Genomic DNA, 15,034 nt, shown 5'->3' on the forward strand with positions numbered 1-15,034 from the left:
GAGGAATGCCACTTGCGAAAGCCAAAACTCGCATTTCTTGAACTTGGCGTAGAGTTGATGCTCCTTCAATCGCGTCAAAATCAACCTCAAATGTTCCTCGTGCTCTACTTCATCCTTGGAGTATATCAAAATGTCGTCGATGAACACAACGACGAATTTATCTAAGTAATCCTTGAAGACCCTATTCATTAAGTCCATAAACGCGGCTGGTGCATTAGTAAGACCAAAAGACATAACCAAGAACTCGTAATGTCCATAACGAGTCCTAAAGGTTGTCTTAGGAATATCTTCTCCCTTTACCTTGAGCTGATGATACCCGGACCGTAAATCGATCTTTGAAAATACAGTCGCGCCTCGGAGTTGATCAAACAAATCGTCGATCCGAGGTAGCAGGTACTTGTTCTTAATTATTACTTTGTTCAGCTCACGATAGTCTATACACATTCGCATACTTCCGTCCTTCTTCTTCACGAATAGTACCGGAGCTCCCCATGGCGAATGGCTTTGCCTAATAAAACCCAAGTCTAGGAGTTCTTGTAGCTGCGTCTTTAACTCCTTGAGTTCCGTAGGTGCCATCCGGTATGGTGCCTTAGAGATAGGCTCGGTGCCCGGTACTAATTCTATCATGAAGTCTATTTCTCGAGTTGGCGGCAATCCTGGCAAGTCATCGGGAAATACCTCTGGAAATTCTTGTATAACACGGACATCTCCAACCTTAAGTGGTGTCTCCCTTTCTACATTTGTGATGCTGGCTAAGAACGCTTGACATCCTTTCTCCATCATTTTCTGAGCTTTGAGAGATGATACTAACGGGGTGCGTAATCCTGAAGCTTGTCCCATGAAGCATAGTTTCTGGCCATCAGGAGTCTCGAACATCACCTTCTTGTGTTTACAGTCGATGGTTGCGCCATGCCGTGCTAGCCAGTCCATGCCTAGTATTACGTCGAAGTCCTTGATCACCAGTTCTATCAGGTCTCCTTCTAGTTCTATGTCCTCAATCTTGATCGGCACGCCTCGTACTATCCGTGATGATAGAACTACTTTGCCCGAAGGCAACTCGATTACAAACCTAGTTCTAAATCTTTCACAAGGTTTGTCTAGTCTTTCTATCATTCCTAATGAGACATACGAATGAGTGGCTCCCAAATCAAATAATACAGAACATAAGTTATTGAGGATAGAAACTTGACTTGTGACCACCTTATTGCTAGCATCAGCCTCTCCTTGGGTTAAGGCAAAAACCCTAGCAGGAACCATCTTGTCGTCCTTCTTCCCTTCTGGCTTTTGCTGAGGACAATCTCTTTTACGATGCCCTTCCTGACCACAGTTAAAACATTCCTTGGTGTTTGCACGGCATTCTCCAGGATGCTTCTTCTGACACTTAGCACATGGCAGGTATTCCACGTAGCCCGGCCTATTTCCCCCATTATTCGTCTGTGCCCTCTTATCGCTGTCGAATTGCTTGTTATCCGGATGCCGTCTTTTCTGGCCGTTACCGTTGTTGCTGGACTGATTGTTGCCGTTATGGTTGTTGCTCCGACTGGTCTGAGGTTGACTCTGCTATCTAGGTTCAGGCTTATTGGCTTCTTCTTTACTTACATTAGCCTGCAACCTCTCTACTTCTATTTCCGTCTCAAGAACATCGGCATATGTAGTGTTTCCCGGGTTTGCTAGTTTAACCCCCATCTCGATTTTTGGTCGAAGTCCTCTAACAAATTTTTTCACCCTCAGAAAATCGGTTGGAACCATCTTAGATGCGAATTTAGCAAAGCGGTCGAACTGACGACATACTCTGCCACCGATAAAGTACCCTACTTCAAGTTGGCGAACTCCTCAACTCTCGTAGCGAGTATAGCCGAATTGTAGTACTTTTTGTGGAAGAGCTCCACAAATCGAGTCCATGTCATGGTGGCAACATCATGCGATTGCTGGACCAAGTCCCACCATATCCTGGCATCCTTCTTGAGTAAAGACGAGATGCAGGATATACGGTCTGCATTACTGAGATTCATGTGCGTCAGAATCGGTTCCACATTCCTTAGCCACTCTTCTGCCTCAAAGGGGTCTGTAGTCCCTTCGAAGTTTGGAGCGTGCTGCTTGCGAAACCTCTCATACACTGGCTCCATGTTTGGTACAGGATATGGCGCGTAGTTCGTCACTGGCCATCCCCCATATGGACCAACTTGTTGGGGTGCTGGGGCCATTTCTTGTGGCTGCGGCTGCGGCTGCGGCTGTGGCTGAGGCTGAGGCTGAGGCTGAGCCTGCGCATGTTGACGTTGTTGCTGCCAAAGTTCCTCGACTTGTTGTCTCAGTCTGGCGATCTCCGCAGTGTTGTCAGCTGGCGGTGCTGACGCGTTGCGGCAGGCAGTAGCGCGCACTCCCCTTCTACGAACTGGAGGGGCTTCATTGGTCGCTGGAACAGCGTTGGAGGCGTTTCTGTTGGTGCGTGCAGATCTTCGGAGCGACATCGTAGCAGAGTTCTAACAGTTGTAAGAAACATGTTAGAACTTTACCTAATAGGCTCTAAGGAAAAAACTTATTCTAAAACAAACATATCTCAGACCTATTTATTATGACTTCTTATGAAAAAAATTATATGAGTCTTTATTATTATAGTGGGTTTCTATACTTAGAAAAACAAGTCATCTTTATTTTCTAAGTTTGTTTCTAATTATCCTATATGACTTAATTCTCAGGCTCGAAACTCATCTTTGTTCCAAAGTTAACCATATTGAGGGAGGGCTGGGATCAGTAAAATCGTTCCCACTACTATGGCCCCCTAACTCTCAATAAGGAAACTTGGTTCATTGATTTGTATCCACCCTCACCGAACTTAGTCATTATTCATTTTATTTATTATTTATTATGATTGCGAAAATAAAATCAAACTCATACATGATAATAAAATAACATGATATTCATTTGGAAAAAAAATAGTTTTCACTTATTACAATCATAAAACAAAGAAATAAATAAAACAAACAATGAAAAACTAACTATTCTAAAAACCAGGATACATCCGACCCTTCATCTAACATATCATCATCCAGTTCTTCATAATCCTCATTGTCTTGAGCCTCAAAATTTCCTCGGGGAAGATTCAAGAAGATCCTATGTTTTTGCTCATTAGTGAATTGAAACTCAAAATTATAGGTGACTTTAAGTATGAGAGAATAATATCTTAGGGCTACTTGTAAGTCATCATCATTATTTATAGTCTCCCATATTTCTTCTAAAGTTGAAATTACTGAAGCAAAATCTTTTAGAAGCCTAATTACTAGGACATATTGTTCTGCAGCTCTCATCATGATTTTCTTAGTAATCAGAAGATGGTCTATCTCCTTGTGGAACAAAATCAATCTCCGAGTGATTTTCTCTAGTGTGCCTATGGTGTTTCTTGGTTCCCTTATTCTCTTTAAAGCCTTAATGGCTCTGATATTCTCATTGCTTAATGCTCCATTCATACTTAACTGAAAACATAAATACTAAAATTGTTAGCTATACACATAAGCAAAATAACTATAACTTAAATACTTACTTGGCGGTCAGATTCAGAGCTTTGAGTGTGTATATCGAGGAGAACTTCATGCGAAGGAACTGTTGCTCTGATACCAACTGTAATGACCCAACTACTCTAGACTTTTGGACCATTAACGAAAACTATACATAAACACTAATTCTTAATAACACTTAAAAGTGAAAATACCATAACTTTATTAAGAAACTTGTAAAAAATAAAAGTTAAACTTACATAAATTTCAAGTTAGGATATGGGATCCCATTGTTTTAAAGATCAAAACATGGCATAATTAAAAAGAGATTTACATAATAAAATGCGGAAAAATACATGTAAAAACCATAAGAAACAAAACTACATCCTCGAATCGAAACGCTTGGCTCTTGAATCCATTCTGCCTCAATACACATTCTCCAAGCCTCCAAGAACCTTTCCTGCCACTAAGACTATTTTCCTGCACATATAAACAAAAATGAGTGAGCCTAATGCCCAGCAAGGAAAAATCTAACACATAGTCCATATACATAAATTTCATAAAAACATAAAAGCATAACATAACACTTATATCACATACATACTATAATGGCCATTATTACTTGGGGTCCCATAAACTAAACAAGTCATATGCCCATTAGATTAGTGGGGTCTTGCTAGCTAAGCAAGTCATATGCCCATAATCTATTTGGGGCTTGTTAGTTGTATAGGTCATATGCCCAAGCCTACAAACATACTTAACATAACATATTTCATAACATAAAAATCATAAGATAACATATAAAAACATATAACATATAAATTCTATCCTATTTTCCTTACCAAAATTACCGGGATATGAGGACAGAGTTGGGACTTTGGAACACTCCTAAAAACCATTTGTAACAGAGTGAGTACTTTGAAGAAAAGAAATGAAAGGAATGGGAGGACTATACCATTGAGAATATACTTACCAAAAACTTATGTGCAAGTTCTTAGATTTCCTAACCAAAATAAGAATAAGGTTAGAAGGCTGAGTAGAAGACTATGAGAACTTAAATAAAATAATACCAATGAACTAGAGTGTGGGAATCCCTTGAAGACTTGTAAGACCAATCTAAACCTTGAACCGAAATGCTATAAAACCTTACTTCCCAAGTGTTTGATAGGCTTATGATGATCAAGCTTATGATTCCCAACCCAAGTGTTTACACTCTCACACTCACCTAGCAACTTGCAGCCTCTGGACTTAGAGTAATAGATGAATAAATGGCTGGGTACTAGGTCCTATTTATAGAGTTTAGGAATGAAAAGATCTCATTTAACTTGAATAAAAATAATGGCTTTTTAAGTGAAAATAATTTGAATTATCGTTCAGCAGAGGCTGAAGACTCGTTCAGAAAGGTGCTGGACTTATCAAGAGGTTGAAGGTTTGAATGGGAAACGATTTCAAAAACATTCAAATTATGCTGAGAGGGGCGATATATCGCCCCCTGTAGGCGATATATCGCCTGGGCCAGAATGCCCGAGGCAATCGTGCATCGTTTCGGGTTTTTCATATCTTCGTGCTGCGATATATCGCCCCTATAGCTGCGATATATCGGCATACGCTGATTATTTAAACACGAAATTACACATTTTTAGCTTAATTTGAATTGAGTAAACAGCCCTGACTAAGCCCTTTTACGTTTTCAAAGCTGCTGACTGACCTTAGAGCATTCAAATTTTACCCTTAATAAATTTAATCCTCAAAATACTTAATCATTAATAACCCATGCATAACATGTGCTATTATCTAATTGGCTCTTATCTAAACCTTATAATACAATAAATATTATCCTCGATATCAGCCATATTAATCAAACCTTGAGTTAAAAGTAATATTCTTAAACTATAGGTTAAACTTAGAAAATCTACAAGTACTACTACGAGTGTCCAAATAAATCCCGGTCTGAACCAAAACTCCACAGTCATAAAGATAATGTTATTATTACTATTATACTACTATCTAACTTAGCTAAGTAAAGTTCTTGTACTCTACATAACCTATTCGCTGACATCCACTGATTATCCATATATTCTCCTATGTCTATGAAAAAGAAAGGAAACGACACTAAATAAGCACGTGATAAAGTTGGATGTCTATATAAAGCTAATTGTTATTATCCTAGATAAAAATCTGGCAGCATTTCCCCTATAATAGTGACCTAACCATATGCATGTGAATAGCAAAAAAAAAAAACAATTCAAATAACATACAATAAGTTTCTTCCTTGTAGCTCCGCATCACACAACCAAATTTCTTATAACCTACTTCACTAAAACACACAAGTTCTCAACCTTCTGTTATTACCGTAGCACACAATTTTAATCTCAGAACCTACTTCACTATGGATGAATATTTAAGATATTCAAACTCCTCTAACATTTGTTTGATAATATTAAAAGTAGAAGTAAGAGAATATATATGCACCTCTTGCAATTAATAATCCAAAAGCTCACAAAATTACTTCACGTAGTAATCAAATTTGCTATTAAATCCACAAACAAATAAAATAAAATTAATAAATAAAATATCACTAAATATCTAGCAATATATAACTTATGTATTGTAATTTTAGAAACTTAATTATCTCAAATGTGTGATTGATATAGACATTTTGATGCAAAAAATACCCTCTAACATCTCACCAACAAAATCACAACCTACGAAATTAAATTAATTAATATGTAAAAGATTACTAAACAAATATCACTAAATATCTAATAAGTAAATGATTGCTAAAAAAAAAACTCCAATGAGCCACTAATTAACCTAAACAAATCAATAAAACTTTTCATAACCTAAAAACTCAATAATCAACAAAAACATAAAATTTTTCATATATTTATATTTTTAAAATGATTTAATAAATTTATTTTAACATAACTATATATAATCAAAATTATTGACCCTCATATTTTTCAATGACGCAGAGTCAGATAAACGATAGAAAATGAGATGAAAACAAAAAGAAAAATCAAATGGAAAGCAAACGACATAAACGATCACTACTACAAAATATACTTTACGGGACACTTTTTAGGACATGCACCTAAATGTAAGTCCTAAAAAATGTCTCTGGAGTTTTTAGGACTCTCATTGAGAGTTCTTAAAAATCACATTTTAGGACTCACAATGAGAATCCTAAAAACATATGTGAGTCCTAAAAAACCTGAATAAAAAATTTAGGAGTGGTGACTTTTAAGGACTCACTTTGGGTGTTCTAAAAGAATATTAAGCACTCCCAAAGTGAGCCCAAAAAACTTTTAACTAAAATTTGATAAATACACTATAATATTTTCGAACTTGAAGAATTTTACTTAAAGTTCCACATAGAAATTTTTTAGCACACAAAGAAGATGAATGAATAGGGTCTCGGCTGCTGGGGTTTGAAACCAGGGGCAACGGTGGCGACGATCTCCATGGCAGACACGTGTACAACGAAGGATCTTGCTGCAGACGGTGAAGTCGAATGGTGTGTTGTCATCGACGTGTTGGGTTCCCTACTACCGGCGTACAAAGACGGAGAAGAAGGCAGGCGTAGACACACGACTCCTAGGTTCTCTCGGCTCTGACAACTGTAGCAGAGGGTCTCGGTGGTGACACTGTTGCATATGGTCTCGGCAACAGGTTTTTTTTTCATTTCTTTGATAGATAATGCTTTTAATTCACTTGGTGTCATTAAATTTTCAAAATTTTCATTTTATTTATTACTCTATTTTTGTTATATGAGTATGTTATCCAAAAAACTAGCGTAGATGACGTGGCGAGTGATTCCCGGACACGTGGCTGACACTTGGAGGAACTCTGCTAAGGTATCGACCAGAAGACAAATTACAAGCAGTAAGCAACCAAAGTTTACCTGCGACCAGCTTGGTCGCAGGTTTCGCATGCTTCATGATGTTTCTATAAAGAACTTGGTAAATCCCGAAATTGACTCCCACAATCTCCTGAGTATCCGATTATTTAGGAGAGAATATCTGTAACACATTCATGTAATCCCCCTTGAGCCTATAAATAGAGAAAGATAGCTCAAGGAGGAGACTTTTGGCTTTCGAATTATTTGAGACTATAGTAATTCTATTTGAGATATTGTATTGTTCTTCAGAGGTTAGTGAAACTCATTGAACCCTAGTTCTTTAATCACTCCTTTGATTCTCACATCAATAACAATCTAAGTGGATGTAGGTTATTACCAGATCCTGGGGCCGAACCACTATAAAATATTGTGTTCTTATTATTTTCGTCATCACATTGCTTTCAACGCATTCATCCACGTCAAGAGTATTTTGACTCTGTGTCAGTTGACCAAAATCAGGGTCAACATTCTGGTGCTTTCATTGAGATCTTGGTATATCACCGTTGAGAAAACCAATGGCAAAAACTGCAAGGAAAACTGGACAGGCGGCCGCCGCTGCACCATCAAACCTGCCTCCTCCTCCTCCTCCTGTAACCGTGGCTGAGGATGAGCAACATTTGGACTTTGAGGAGGAAGAAATGGATGACGCGACGCTGAAGAGTACTCTGGGGGCGTTGTATGAAGAGCTGGACAATCTGAGGGCCAATCAGAAAACTGCTGCCGAAATCATGGCGAGGCAGCAGCAAGAGATTGAACGGCAGCGTGCGGAGTTAAGTGAGAGGCAGGCGGAGATGAACCGTCGCCAGAGTGAAGCCATGGCAGCCCTCGAGGCAGCCTTGCAATTGGCTAGGAATCAGGCTGCACCTTCCTCGCAGCCTGATCAACCTACGAATGGGCCACCCCACAGGGGTCCCAATCCTAGTCCGCCTATCCAACCGTCGAGCCCACAAAGGCCCGAGCAGCCACCAGCGCCTCAGGACGATGTCCCTCTAGGAGACCCTGAGGCACAGCCTCTTTCCCAAGCTGGTCGTGGCAATCCCCCGCAGCAGAGGCAGAATAGGACCGGGCAGCAGCCTCGCAGTCCTAGACGCCATAGGGGCGACGAGCCGAACCTTCCGAACAAAGGATAGCATCCTCCTGGTAATAGGAGGAACTCAGATTTAGGCTCTGCGGTCTGAGGTCACCCAAGGCATGATAATGAACGGGGACCTAACGACCAACGCAGGCCACCCTCTAACGCTCGGGACGTTTCAGCCCGGGAAGGAAATTGAGGGAACAATCGATCCCGCCATAGCCAATCACGGTTCAGAGATGGCAATGGTTATGATGAAGCCAATTCTAGCAGAGGAAATGTCGGTCAGAGGAATGACGAAAGAGGTGGAAACAGGAGCCAACCACATCAACATGACCAACCCGGCAGACAAGATGCTGGGGGGCAACCCAGGCAAAATAATGTCTTCAACCGGCTCGGAGCTAGCAAGCAGCAGAGAAGAGACGAGGACTTGAGAGATGTACTCAACGATCGCCGCGAGCGGCATGGTGAGAACATCCCCCCAGCAACAGAAGCCACAGCGATTCCCGTCGCTGTGCAGGCCCAGATAGATGCCCTTAACCAGGCAGTGCAACAGCTGGTCAGGAGGAAAGCAACTCCTTGTGTCCAGAGGATAGCTATGGCAGAGACTCCTAGCAAGTTTAAAATGCCTACGCTTCCAAACTTTGATGGATACGGTGACCCGGTATCTCACGTCAATAAGTTTGAGATACAAATGGACATTCAGAAAGTGTCTGAAGATGCTCGGTGCAGGATCTTCCCTGCAACACTTTCTGATGCCGCGCTGGAATGGTTTTTTAAGTTCCCTCCTACAAGCATAGTTTCCTGGGAGATGTTCGTAAAGGAGTTTTACGGACAGTTTTACGCAGGTCGTGTGCATCCGACCGAGGCAAACCAGCTGGTTGAAATACGCCAGTAGGATGGAGAATCGCTTAAGGACTACATCCAGCGCTTTATGCGAGCATCCGCTGGAGCAAAAACGGTGGGGGACGAAGGCAAAATGATGGCCATAACCGCAGGGGTTAGGCGTCGCACCCCTCTCTGGAAGAGCCTCCGAAAAGATGGAGTCAGAACTACCCAGGAATTCTTGGACCGGGCTGATCGTTACATCAAGCTCGAAGATGCCATTGCCGACGATGGAAAGCCTCCAGGAAAGGATAAGAAGGTTGTCGAGCCCGCCAAAGCCGCCAATGGGTCTAAACCTAACGGCAACAGCAACGGCAACGGTAACGGCAATGGCAAGAATGGTGGAAAACGGCCACACAATGAGCCTTCCACCTCCGACAATAAATGAGCCAAGGGTAACTGTTATGAACCTCGGTTCACTAACTACACTGCCCTAGTTGAGTCTCGGGGAGAGGTATATCAGGCCACGAATTCCAGTGTGCCTTATAAGAAGCCTTCCCCCATTCGAAAGGATATTTCGAAAAAAGACACTACCAAGTTCTGTCGTTATCATAACGACTACGGACATGACACCAACGAATGCAACCAGTTGAAAGACGAGCTCAAATTCCTTATCGTACGAGGACACTTTAGAAGATATGTACGGGCCTCGGGAAATTCCCAACAAGAAGCTCCAGGTGGCAACGAGCAAGCGCCCACATACCAACACTCGCCACCTTTGCAGCCTGCCCCGTGACTGGCACACTGTTAACCATTTGTGGAGGCCCGCACCTCGCGGGAAATAGCAGAAAGGCCAGGGAATGATACACTCGAACTCTGCGCCACGACCAGGACATCGAGATGATGACTATGGAGGACCACGCGCCAGAAAAGGCTCGATCAGAAGAGGGTGAGATAACCTTCTCTGATAGCGATGCCCAACATGTCTGGTTCCCACATTCCGATCCACTGGTCGTGGATATCCAAATGGCCAACATGATGGTGAAAAGAGTGCTGGTCGATACAGGAAGTTCGGTCAATATCCTGTATAAGTCTTCGCTGGAACGCATGAAATTGTCCGTTAAGGACCTGGAGCTCTACAACCAGACAATATATGGCTTCTCTAGTGAGGGACTTGCCCCCACAGGATCAATCAGACTACCAGTGACGACGGGTACAACGCCTGCTACCAGGACATTACTCGCTACTTTTATAGTAGTTGGCTGTCCCTCGGTGTACAATGCCGTCATTGGGAGACCTATACTGGTTGATCTACGGGCCGTCACCTCTATGTGGCACTTGGCCATGAAATTCCCGACAGACGCAGGGGTAAGACGCGTGTTGGGAAACCAGAGGGAGGCCAGGGAGTGCTATAACGCCTTAGTCACGAAGGCGAAAAAGGGAACATCAAAGAGCACTACCTCAGATGGGTTACAGATTGCAATTTATACACAAGCCCAATCCGGTGATGAAGTCACCAAATAGGGTGTTGCCCAAAGTGAGGATAGAGATCTAGATCCTCGCTTTGGGGATTTTGAAGAGAACGTTGGACCCGTCGAGGACCTGGAGGAGGTCCAACTCGACGAAAAAGACCCGACCAGAGTCGTGAAGGTCGGGAAAAACCTAGAACCAACCACGAAGCATGAACTGGTGGAATTTTTGCGAAAGAACTAGGGAGTCTTTTCCTGGTCCCACAAAGACATGGCTGGGATAGACCCTGCAGTTATCAGCCATGTCTTGAATATAGACAAGACTTTTCCACCCGTGCAACAAAAAAGAAGTTTGCTCGATAAAGATTGATCAAGAGCCTTAAAAGAAGAAGTTGAAAGGTTAAAGGAGAATGGGTTCATCAGGGTAGCGTTTTATCCATCGTGGGTCTCCAATCCAGTGCTGGTTCCCAAGCCTAACGGCAAATGGCAAACCTGCGTAGATTTTACAGACCTCAATAAAACCTGCCCAAAGGATTGCTTCCCACCCCCAAGAATCGACCAGTTGGTCGATGCCACTGCAGGACACGAGATCCTCTCCTTCATGGATGCATATTCGAGCTACAACCAGCTTAGCATGTATCCCCCTGACGAGGATCACACCAGCTTTCGGACCGATACGGGCTTATACTGCTATAAAGTATTGCCCTTCGGACTGAAAAACGCAGGTGCGACTTACCAGCGGTTAGTGAACCACATGTTTAAAGAATTTATCGGGATAAACATGGAGGTGTACGTGGACGACATGCTGGTAAAGTCTAAGAAGGCAGAAGGACATGTGAAGGATTTATAAGAATGTTTTGATGTATTGAACAAGTACCAGATGAAACTAAATCCTCTCAAATGTTCCTTCGGAGTTAGACCAGGGAAGTTTTTGGGGTTTATTGGAAATTCAAGAGGAATCGAGGCCAACCCCGACAAGATAAAAGCCCTGATCGACATGAAATCGCCAGAAAAGATCAAAGATGTACAAAGTTTAACCAGGGGAATCGCAGCCCTAAGTAGATTTATTTCGAAGTCAACAGACAAATGCGTCCCTTTTTTCAATCTACTTAGGGGCAATAAGAAGTTTGAATGGACAGGAGACTGCTAGCAAGCTTTCCAGGCCTTGAAAGCCCACATGGCACAGCCTCCCATTTTATCAAAGCCAATAGAAGGAGAAACTTTGTTCATTTACCTGGCGATCACGGAAGTTGCTGCGAGTGCGGTACTAGTGCGAGAGGAGGAAGGCATACAGAAAGTAGTGTACTATGTAAGCAAGAGGCTGATCGAAGCAGAATTATGGTATCCTCCCATCGAAAGGTTAGCATACTGTTTAATCCTGGCCTCAAGGAAGCTACGTCCTTACTTTCAAGCCCATCCTATCACAGTATTAACCGACCAGCCCCTTCAGCAAGTCCTCCAAAAACCAGAGGCGGCTGGGCGATTATTAAAATGGGCAGTTCAATATCACATATTCACCACGAGCAGCAGTAAAAGGACAAGTCTTGGCTGATCTTATTGCAGAGTTCACCGAACTCCCAGACAGCGAGCAGTGCGAACAGCCTAGTGTGCCTGAGCCTTAAGAGAAAGCTCCTTCGTGGAAGTTATTCACGGATGGGTCGTCCAACGAATCCCACACAGGAGCGGGAGTGATATTGATAACGCCAGAGGGGCATCGATTTCACTGCGCCATCAGGTTCGACTTCACCGCGTCAAATAATGAAGCCGAATACGAAGCACTCCTTGCTGGATTGAGAATGGCGAAAGACATGAGCATAAAGACGCTTGATATTTACAGTGATTCACAGCTGGTAGTGAATCAAGTTCTAGGGGAATATCAAGCACGAAGCCTAAAAATGGTGGCCTACTTAAATAAAACCAAAGACCTGCTAGCCCAGTTCACGAAGTATACCCTCCAGCAAATACCGCGGGATCAGAATTCGAATGTAGATGCCTTAGCCAAACGCACGAGCGCGAAAGATGCTGACACTTTGAACATTGTGCCTGTAGAAAGATTGAGTGAACCAAGCATACAAGCAATTGAAGCCAGTATGGAAATCTGAATGGAGGATACGTGGATGGCGCCTTACTTGGAGTATCTGACAAATGGTGTGCTACCAACAGATAGAAATAAAGCCAGAACTCTACAAAGGCAGGCTGCTAGGTACATACTGGTCGATGGTGTTATGTACAGGAGAGGATATTCAATGCCACTACTCAGATGCGTTACACCAGAAAATGCTAAGGAACTAATGAAAGAGGTGCATGAAGGCTTCTGCGGAGATCACACTGGGGGGCAGAGTTTGGCAAAAAAGATTCTAAGGCAAGGCTACTTCTGGCCGACAATGAACGAAGATTCAATGGAGTTTGTACGAAAATGCAATAAATGTGAAAGGTTCTCCAAAATTCCACGAGCAGCTCCAAACGAGTTGAAACAGATGCAAAGCCCGTGGCCTTTTGCAGTATGGGGGATAGATTTGATTAGATCCCTGCCCACGAGAAAAGGCGGAGTGAAGTACGCAGTTGTGGCAGTCGACTACTTCACCAAATAGGCCGAAGCTGAACCACTCGCTACCATAATGACCAAGAAAGTTCTTTACTTTGTCATCAAGAACATTGTTTGCCGGTATGGTTTGCCCCGAAAGATTGTTTCAAACAACAGAACCCAATTTGATAGCGACTTATTCACCGACTTCTGCGAAAGGCACGGGATTATCAAAAGCTTTTCTTCAGTTGCGCATCCACAAGCAAACGGGAAAGTAGAGGTCGTGAATAAAACTCTTAAGGACACCCTGAAGAAGAGGCTTGAAGACGCTAAAGGAGCATGGCCAGAGCAGCTGCCTGAAGTCCTCTGGTCGTATAGAACGTCTCATCGAACAGCGACAGGTCATACCCCATTTTCCTTAGCCTACGGATATGAGACCATGTTACCTGTCGAGTTAGATCCCCCCTCACATCAACGCATAACATACGACTAGGACCAGAACAGCCAACTAATGATGGAGTCCCTAGACTCAATTGACGAAATACAGGAGAGAGCCCAACTCCGAGTTGCTGCGTACCAGCAAAAGGTCGCCCGGTACTTTAACTCAAAAGTAAAAGAAAGAAAATTCAATGTCGGTGACTTGGTGCTGCGACGAGTTTTCTTGAATACCTGCGACCCCACTGCTGGAGTACTCGGACCTAATTAGGAAGGACCTTACCAGATTGAAGAAGTCCTTCACCCGGGCACCTACAAACTTGCACGCCTAAATGGAGATCTCATTCCACGTTATTGGAATGGAGAACACCTACGCAAGTATTATCAGTGAACAGTCCTTTTTAAAGGACTGGCTTGTATTAAATTTTACTTTTTACAAGTTTTGCAAAAAGGGTTAGCCACGTTGTATGGCTAATCGCTTGTATATGTAAGATTCTTTTTTAAGGATCACTCGTAAAGACATGTTTAGTCTATTTTTAATACGAGATTATAAGGGACTGTGCGCAGCCAGTCATTCTTCCCAACCTTTGTAAATTTATGTTTACAAGTATTTGTTCATTACGTGTGTTGTTTTGCTATAGTATAAGTATTACGTTTCCTACCGAGCAAAAATGTTCGAACAGGTCGTGGTCAAGGTAAGTGACCCAGGACCTAAAGCTCCTCGATCACTTGGGGGGCATATAAGGCACATCGATAGCAAAGCATATCAAAAGGTATGTAAACACATGAACAAAATAAGTGAAAGCATGCTAAGGTACTTAGAGTATTTTTCAAATTTTATATTTTGTCAAATCCAACCAAAGTACTATGCTAAGTTCGGTCATACGGACAGATGTTATGGTAAATGAAAATATTATAACATTATAATGCAGTCTTTTACACCGCAAGCATCACTGCTTGGATGTAACTGTTCAAATAAAAGGAAAGTTTGCTTCCCATGCAGCGAATTCAAAAAAGATATATAGTCTTTACATCACGACCCGTAGGTCGTGTAATTAAAGAAAGAAAAAAAATAATAAAAAGTTCAAGAAGCATTAGGAGCAGGAGGGTCTTTATCAACTTTCTGATTGGTCGTATCCCCAATGACTCCTCCTTCCTCTGCGCCAGTGATGCTTGGGGATGCAGGGATCCTTGCTCTTTCCTCTTCTTCAGCCAATCGAGCAGTGCAACGGGCCAGCTCAGCATTCCTGACATCTTCTAAAAGGTAGTCAAAGTTGGCGCTCTGGTTGTGTTTACAGAAGTCATAAAAACACCGAA

This window comes from Humulus lupulus, chromosome 5 (genome assembly GCF_963169125.1).
Source record: "Humulus lupulus chromosome 5, drHumLupu1.1, whole genome shotgun sequence".
Lineage (NCBI taxonomy): Eukaryota > Viridiplantae > Streptophyta > Magnoliopsida > Rosales > Cannabaceae > Humulus > Humulus lupulus.